The sequence below is a fragment of the Pinus tabuliformis genome, chromosome 3_2 (assembly GCF_031772625.1).
Source record: "Pinus tabuliformis cultivar Carrire ecotype Pingquan chromosome 3_2, CPIR1, whole genome shotgun sequence".
Lineage (NCBI taxonomy): Eukaryota > Viridiplantae > Streptophyta > Pinopsida > Pinales > Pinaceae > Pinus > Pinus tabuliformis.
Genome location: NC_142302.1, coordinates 25,527,471 through 25,537,469, shown reverse-complemented (window position 1 = coordinate 25,537,469; position 9,999 = coordinate 25,527,471).

The following is a 9,999-nucleotide window of genomic DNA, read 5'->3' as shown; positions in this document are numbered from 1 at the left end:
AGATATAAATTATTCTGATTGCTTAGAAGAAATAAAAAAATGTATTAGATATAGATATAAATACTTTGATATTTCTGATTTAGTTTAGTGGGAGTCTTTTTTCAATATCAAAGTGATATCATTTCAAGAACAACAAATGAAGATATACCTTTGAAAAGTCCATTTATTCAGCCACAAAATGTGTCAAATGAACATGATGAAAGAAACATTGTTGAACAACAACAATCTCAAGGTATTATTAATTCTTCACAGGCATAGGAAAGGGAGATGTATATTTGTTCCAAAAGATCTCGTGCACAATGTGAAGCCATAGAAGACCTTTACAGGGGTTCAGTATAGGATAATAAGGAGGGTTGCATGATCATAGTGCTAGTAGATGGAGATCCCAATGGCTATCCATTCTGGGTTGCTAAGGTTATAAAGGTCCTTACAGAAAATGAAGATGTTACAGGTGTTGAAGTACATTGGTATGCCACAAATACGCACCCATTCAATGGTGTGTATAAGCTAGAGATGGTAGTTGATAAGAGAATTGGCGAAAAGAGAAAAAGAAAGGGTACAAATATAAATCATCGCTACACAGACCTCTTAAAATTTGAGGATGTTGACATACTTGTTTATGACTTCAATTTAACAAAGAGAGGAACTCTTCGCTTCAAGATGATAGAGATTGTGAAAAGGTTGTTACTAGAAAGAACAATGTTGAGATGGGATTCTGCTGAAACCAATCGTAGATCCAGAATAACTTTGACACCTGAAATGGTGGGCATGCATGTGGACTCAGATGGGGCACTAGTTAATGAAAGAGAAGAATATGGAACATCTTCATTTGCATCCAGTCATTCATCTAAAGATGTGAATTCTGATGGTGTGCATAAAAATATGAGTTATTTTGAATAATTGTCTAAGATAGTTTATATAATTGATGTTTTCATCTTATCTTGAAATAAAAATTTTGATTTCCATATGGTGTTAAATCAGAAGTTATGAGTCATTTTTATGTTTGTTGGATTATATGTTTTAATTATGATGATTTTTATTGTTTAGAATATCTACAATGCAGCAATAACTTAGAGATATAATGTATGTTTCATTTAATCTACAAATAATGACCTTTTGATTAATTTAGTGATGTAATTTTTTCATAACGTCATGGTTTTTTAAATTTTATGGTTGAAAATTTTCCATTTTTTTGTATCTTCAATGTTATGGTTGAAAACAATTAGAATTTTAGTGATCTTTAGTGTCATGTTATTATGTGTTTAACACCATGGATGAAAACTAATAGAATTTTAATGTGTTTCGGATCCCATTATTTTATCTTTATCATCATTACTAAAACATGTTGAAATTACACAGTAAAGAAAAATGTTATTCTACCTAAAACATTAGTGTGTTTTTTCCTTAAAAAAAACTGTTCTTTTGCACATAAAAATTCGGTTTTACTGCGATTTTTTAAAAATGTTGAAACATGACACTAAAAAAAACCATTGTTCTAGTATCAACTCTTTTCATTTTCAGGGTATTTTTGGACAAAATTTGCATGAAAAAATCATTTTCACTGCCATTTTTAAAACATGTTCAAAATTGACCCTAAAAAAATCATCGTTCCAGTATACACACTTTTCGTTTTTATCACTGTTTTTCATGTTTTTTTGGGGTTTTTGACCAGAGTTCCCATTTTGAGTTTATAGTTCCCATTTCAGAGTTTACGTTGTTCCTTCTTCATTTCAATCAATGAAGAACATTGATGCAATAATCCAAATTATAAGACTTCGAATATAATATTCTATGAATAAGATTTGCAATGACTATGCTCATGTCTCATTTTCATTTCTAAGTTAAAAGTTATGGTTGTCTAAATTTAACAAATTTTCCCAAATTTTCACTTGTCTCACCGGTGTGATTAATCTTAGAGGCCAACTTTAGCAACCAATAGAAGAAAATACATCAAGGTAGAGAAAAAAATTGCATTTAGAATATATATATATATATACATATAATCCTTCAAATTTTTAATATGATGCTCTAGTCAAAATCTATGGAAATCTAGAATTTTACACCTTGTACATTTTGCACTTTTCCTAGACTTAGAATTCTCATCCATTTTTAGTCAAACTAGTTATCTCCCAGGGCTAGAAAAACTATATAATATACACTAAACAATGTTGTGGGATTGCTAGGAGGAAAAATATTCAGTAAATATTTTTTTCAAATTTGTGACTTGACTCACGTTTCCTCCATTGTAGATCTAAAAAATTTCAAAAGTGGCCTAAAATAGTCAAATTTTCCATGTTTTGGCATCTCCACTCAACACACTTTGAAATTTGGTTAAAATACCAATAGGGCTTTAGGAAAAATACTGAGAGGGGGTGGTGAATTAGTATTTTTAAACTCACTTTAGCTATTCATTTCATATTCTAATTTCTATATGTTGTTGTCATTTAGGAAAACCGCTTATGTATGAGACTGTGGTAAATGAAAACCGCATATATCCAGATAGCTAATTTATCATTTATTTCATTAATTTTTCATATTTAACCAGTGCATCAGTACTTCATTATTCATTCATTAGGCATAAACCATGAGAAGTAAAGAGAATATAGATCATCAACACACAAGAAACATATCAACAAACATGAACATGAGGATTTTAAGTGGAAACCCAATGTTCTAGAAAACCACCATTGTCGTCATATCTATCTTCTTCTTTTATTATAAATGAAAAATTCTCACAATATTGCACTGGAATAGACTCTTACCAGCATGTAGGCACCCACCTGCAGAAGGATACAACCTTCTCTCATTCTCCAACACCCATTAGAAGGGAGCTCCAACCCCCTGTTCTCATTTACCGATTCCTACTTGAAGGGAGGACCTACCCCCTACAAAAATTTACCAGCTAACACTAGAAGGAAGCTCTGACTCCCTTAACAAAGGCTCTGATGATCAACAACTCTTGTAGAGCAAGTTTCATAATATTTCATACTCGACCACTTCCATCATTAAGCCCAATATAAGTAAAAACTATGAAACCAAATAATGAATTACTAAACTAGGTAAATCAATTACTAAATCAAAATAAACTATTGCAACTAGATCAAACCATTCCGTAATAGACATAAACTATCATAATTAAATCATACCAATGCACAACCATTCATCATTACACCAAACCATACTATTCATCATCACAAAAACATAGATTTGTCTCTGCAAATCATGATCAAACATACATTCGAATGCATATGTTACTTTTCTTAAGAAAAAGAAAAAACATATATGATTTCTATGTATCATACTTGCACATTGATCCCAAATAATTGATTACGGCATTATGAATCACTGCAACATCGAGTTAAGAACTCAACCATACGCAGATCACTGAACCAATCATAGATCATCATATTGTAGCATCATAATCAACATTCCATTCCATATTTAACCCAATCAATACTCTCAAGCACATATTATCGTGAGAGAGACATCCTCGACAAACAAAAACAAACAAAACAAATTTTATCAATTATCATCAACACGCCATACTGCAAAACCCTAGAATGTATACGCAAGTTACCTAAAGTAGACTTGCGTATGTATGCTCTTACCATGCACAACACTCGCGTAGAGATTTTCACATGCTGACATTTATTTTGCATAATATATACACAACCCTATAGAGACGGATCCACGTATGTACATGATTATACTGAAGCAAAACTACATACATATCTTGAAATTACGAAGTTAAACTATTGTGAAGACAAATCTACTTTGCAGAGAGAGTCGGTCTCTCTAGCCCAATGAGTGGGTCTAGCAACAAACTGAACAAAGTAATGCAAACTTTCCTATCTTATGTTTAAAAATGCAAACAGAAGGATAAACCTAACTTGCTCTGATGCTAATTGCTCAATCCTTTTGGTTTCGATCTCCTAGATTCAAGGCTCGCTCCTTGTCTTTTATTTACGTCTAAGTACGTGCAAGAGAGATCAAAGGAAAATACAAGATACAAGAGCATACATAATATATATCAAACATAAACTACCTGATAGATCAAGGAGAATCTAAATGCATAAATATTTAGACATTTATGGAAAGTGAACATCATATGTATATATAAATGAATCAAAAAGGAAAGCATGCAACCATTTCCTTAATGTTGGAGACCTCCTTTTGGTGGATGTCCAAGTCCAAGCCAAGACTCTTTAAGCACTCCTACTCCAAGTTGGATGGGAAACATTTAGGCATAATATTAGCATAGGAGTGTAGGCAATCAATGACCAACCATTTGGGGAAGTAAGGGATTTGATTTATAGGAAGGGAGAGGGAGTTAGGGATCCACAAAAGAGGGAGGAAGGTCAACATCTGAAGGGGAAGGCCCTTAAAGGTAGGATCAAAAAATCGAAATGGGAGAGCTCAACCATATATCTACTTAACAACATCTAGGTCATTGTTTCTTGAAGTTTCCAGCATACGAAGCTTCTTCTCCATTTTGACAAAACCTGCCATAAGAGGTTCAGTGCGGGTTTTCATATCAAAACTCGCACTGGTAGTGTTAGGTCAAAGAATTTTCGCCTAATTAGCATGGGAAGACAGTGGATCAAAGATCATTGGTCCTAAAATTTAGGGTTTGAGTCAAGCTTATCTAGAATTGACTTAGGGTAGTTTTCCTTCCATTCTTTAGTGATGTTTCAGTATGTGTTTCATGATGAATATACTTCACAGTTGTCAACATCATGGCACTTCAGGATGTGGAATAGGAAGTGAACAGGAGGTGTGACAAAATATTGTGTAATAGATTCCCCCTAAAGCATGAAGGTAGAACATGGAGTGATGGGTGAAATGATTTACAAGAAAAGGCAAGGACCAGAAAAACACCGTCAGGAGACCTGCAAATCAATCATATGCATATACATATCTGACATAACTGACATAAACATGCCTAATGATAAATTAATAAGAATTTAATAATACATGAATCCATGACATGGGTGCAGCCATCCGAATAGAAAGGATCATATATATGGACCTACGGTATGGTCGCAGCCATCTGTATAATCATGTGTATAATCATAAATAACTCACAACTCCACGCAACATGGATTTTATTAGATGGAATCTAAGGTCTTGAGCTATGCCTTGATCAGATAAATGTACGAATTCTAGCATGTGAATATATTTGTCGAATTCGAACATGATAGAAAACCACATGATTATCGGTCAATGGTGCAAACGGTTAATAGGTATGAGAGAAACCACCAATAATGACAATGGCTCTCAAGGTACAATCAACAAAATCCATGAGTGTGAATAATGAAGTTGAAGTTGAACACCTGAAGAATCATTCGATCAAAGGCTAGTGATGTAAACCTATTGTCAAATGCGAAGAACTTTCCATTCAGTCATGCGAGCTCTAAAGTACTCAAAGGGAGTTTCTAGATCATCTTCCTGGATAATGAGCTCAAGTCGAAAGGAAGCGATCCGTTGAAGGAGGGCCATAATGTATCCCACATCATAAAAGAGGGAAGCATACAACCATTGCCTTGATGTTGGAGACCTCCATTTGGTGGATGTCAAAGTTCAAGCTAAGACTCTTCAAGAACTCCTTCTCCAAGTTATATGGGCAACATTTAGGCATAATCTCAACATAGGAATGTAGGCAAGCAATGACCAACCATTTGAGGATGGAAGGGATTTAATTTATAGGAAGGGAGATGGAGTTAGGGATCCAAAAAAGAGGGAGGAAGGTCCACACATTAAGGGGAAGGCCCTTAAAGGTAGGATCAAAAGATCCAAATGGAAGACCTTGACCAGATCTCTACCCAACAACATCTAGCTCAATGTTTCTCGAAGTTTCCAGAATATGAATCTTCTCCTCCATTTTTAGAAAACCTACCAGAAGAGGTTCAACGCGGGTTTCATATCAAAAGCCATGCTGGAAGCGCTATGTCAAATAACTACAACCTGCCATTAGCATGGGAAGGAAGTGGAGCAAAGAGTGCTGGTCCTTAGGGTTTCATTCAACCTTCTCCAGAATTGACTCAGGGCATTTTTTTTCCACTCTTTAGGGATGTCTCAGTATGTATTTCATGATGAATATACTTCATAGTTGTCAAAATTTTGACACTTTGGGATGTGGAACAGGAAGTGAACATCAGGTGTGACAAAATACTATGTAACAAATGCCCCCTAAAGTATGAAGGTAGAATAGGGAGCGATGGGGAAATGCTTTACAAGTAAAGGCAAGGACCAGACAAACACTGTTAGGATGCTTGCAAATCAAGCATATACATATACATATCTAACATCTATAACATAAACATGCCTAATGATACATGAATAGGCATCTAATAATATATGAATCCATGGCATGCATGCATCCATCCGAATAGAAGGGATCATGTGCATAGATCCACTGTATGGATGCAGCCATCCGAATAGAAAGGATCATATATATGGACCTATGGCATGGTTGCAGCCATCTGTATAATCATGTGTACAATCATAAATATCTCACAACTTCACGCAACATGGATTTTATCAGATGGAATCTAGGGTCTTGAGCTCTATCCCAATCCAATAAATGTACAAATTTTAGCATGCAAATAGATGTGTTCAAGTTGAACATGATTGAAACCCACCTGATTACCAATAAATGATGCAAACCGTTAACAGGTACAAGAGAGACCACCAATAATGACAATGTCTCATAAGGTACAATCAACACAATCCATGACTATGAATAATGAATCTAAAGTCAAACACCTGAAGAATAATTTGATCGAAGGCCAGTCATATAAACCTATCGTCGAATGCATAGAACTTGCGATTGAGGAATGCAAGCTCTAAGGCACTGGAAGGGAGTTTCTAGATCATATTCCTAGAAAATGAGATGAAGTCGACAATAAATGATCCATCAAAGGAGGACCATAATGTATCCCACATCATTGACACAAAATAAAGGATATAGTAGAGTAGGTAAGTTTGATTCAGGACTATGGCAGAAAGGTTAGACAATGTACAAGCGGTGAAAACTACATATAGGACTTCTCTTGAACATATCGACAACATGACTTCGGAGTTTGGCAGCATTTGACTCAACATGGGATTAGAGGTCATGATTAAGAATCAGTATAATCGGATAACAGGAAAAATGGATTTCCCACACCTAGGAATGAAAGTGATGAAGTGAGCATATCCAAAACCCAACACAAGAAACATATAGGTATCATGTTCAAGAGCGACATGCTTCTTTTACAAAAAATACAAGAGATGTTCACTTTCATTTCCCCCCAATATTTCTAGTGAGTACCCCATTATTTTTTATCACGAGCTTGAAGGGGATAGAATATTCTTTCCATATAAATTCATCCTTCGGATGAATCCAACCTAGTAAGTTTAACAAGTCCTAGGAAAGAGAAACTCAATCTCGTCATGATGACAAGTCATGCGTCATTTAAATTTTACGAGTCGGATGGAGGTGAAACTTAACATCTTTTTCATGTTTAGAGGGTTTGAAAAAGAGGCGAAAAAGAAAACTCCAAAGGTCCCTTTTCGTAAATCGTCTCTTGAATTTGAAAAGGTAGAAAATTATATCCAAGAGAACCTTTTAGCCATGTTTGACTAAGGTATTCCTTTTTTGTACAATAGTCTTATTGGAAATAATACTAAGAGGGGGGGGTGAATCAATATTAGCAAGTCAATTATTTTTCATTTCACAATCAGATTTGTATATGCTACTTCAGTTAGTGAAACCTGCGTATATACGCAACTATACTTAAGGAAACTAGCTTATACCCTACAGACTTATAATTTAGTTAATTCTTCAGATGTTGATCATTAATCTGTGCATCAGAACCATATAAACAGTAACTAGGTACAGTAAAAATAGAGCAGACAATCACACACAAGAACACAAGATATAAGGTGGAAACCCAATGTGGGTGAAAAACACCTGCTGCAATTCGTCTCTATCTTCTTTTAATAAGAAACTTATTTTTACAATGTTTTTGTATTGGTGCACTCTTATACCAGTACGTAGGCTTTTACCTACAGAAGGCTACAACCTTCTCTCGTTCTCCAGTTTCTCCTAGAAGGGAGCTTCAACCCCCTTAGCTCTTGTACTAGCTGATGTGTTTACTAGTACATAGGTGCTGACCTACAGAAGGATACAACTTTCTCTTTTCTTCCAGGGACTTCGTTTCATAAATTTTCAGACTGGATCCATCAATAACATCATTCGAACTTCTGCATCAACCAATCTTCTTGTACCAACCAAACTGAATCAACCAATCTTGTTATCGGGAAATCTAGTGTCTATGCAGAGCTGCTAGTCCCACTAAGACTGGTAGCTATATTAGAAACAAACAAACTAAAACTACTTTCATTTTCCTTTATGAGAAGTAAATAAGAGGGGAACAAAGGAGACCAACCTCTGTCTTGCGCTTGGTTCCTTGCTTGATTCCTCTCCCTTCTGATAGATCTTTGCCACTCGCTCCCTCGTCTACCCAACTTCAAAGAGCACCTGTGGAATCAAAGCAGCATAACACTATCCAAGAACAGGGATCTACTATCACAAACAATATAGGACCAAATATATATTGACCACACAAATGCATATATCATCAAACATACAAGAATGTGGAGGAAAAATTGAATAGCTTTATTAATATCAAGAATAGCAAAGAGGATTACAACCAATTGTTTTGACCCAATGTCATCCTCTCAGCAGGAAATCCCTTCTTCACCTCATGAAAAGCTTAGATCACCCAACACTATGATGTTACACCAAGAAACCAGCCGCACTTCCTTATAAGATACAAAATTCTAGCCTCTGGATCTCTGGGATGAGGGATCCATATATAGATGATTGCAGGGAGGTGAGTTAGATTCTGAGATTTGATTAGTGTCCTCTCTCTGATAGTTCTTGATTCCACTTGGAGATTGATGATCTCTTACTCATCCCTGGGAAAATTCAAAGAGGCAAGTGTCACAGGAGAAGTTTTTGGAAGATTCCATGATCATCCACCTCACAAATTGACTCTGCCATTTGTCCACTCTCGCCCATCGCACCCCATAGAAGGGCTTTTCAGTATGCATCACACCTCCCATGTGTATTTAGGTGGGATGCATCACACTTTGACCATGGAGCAGGTGAGATGGTCCAGCTTTGACCAGTTCTGAGTAGTTTTCCATGGAGAACTTCTGGGAGATGATGTAATCAGCCGACCTTGTTCTTTTAGGGGATGGAACAACACTTTTAGGGACTTAGGAGTCCTTGGTTTATGGACATGTTTGATTGGGGTTGTAGTGCCCAAAAATGTCTGTAACAGTTTCCCCCTAAAGCATGAGGTCATTAATCTTTTGATGTCGGGTGAAATGCTTTATCATGAGGATCCAAAGTTTTTTCGAGTTGGAATGCGACCTGTAATAAGATACAATACAATACATTATCTTTATAATATTTTCATGATCTAGCTGAGGCTGGCATCCCCATGCTCAGCTTTATAAATTCATTTTCATGTACATAAGACAGACAATCGTCTGAGTGCAGACTGATGATTCTGGTAGAGCCATCATCCCTTAGATTGGATGATTATCTGTGCAGCAATGATGTACATTTGATGTCTTTATTTTCCTGAATATATATCGCAGCCTGGATGGATGAAACTAGATCCAGGGTCTTCAATATCGTTTGATCTTCACTCAAAGTACAAGTCAATCCATGTGAGAGATGTTTTGGAGTCGAACATTGAAAGACATCGCCTGATTCCCAGCCAGTGATGTAAGTTGTTAACAGGCGTGAGAGGAATCACCGATAATGATGATGACCCTCAAGGTACGATAGTACAATTCACGTGGTGTGAAAAAGGGACTTGGTGTCGAACACCACGCAAAATCTTTCGGTCGAAGGCCATTGATGTAAACCTGTCGCCGGAAGTGAGAAACTTTCCATTGAGGCATGCAAGCTTCAAAGTACTGAAAGGGTTGTTCCTAGAT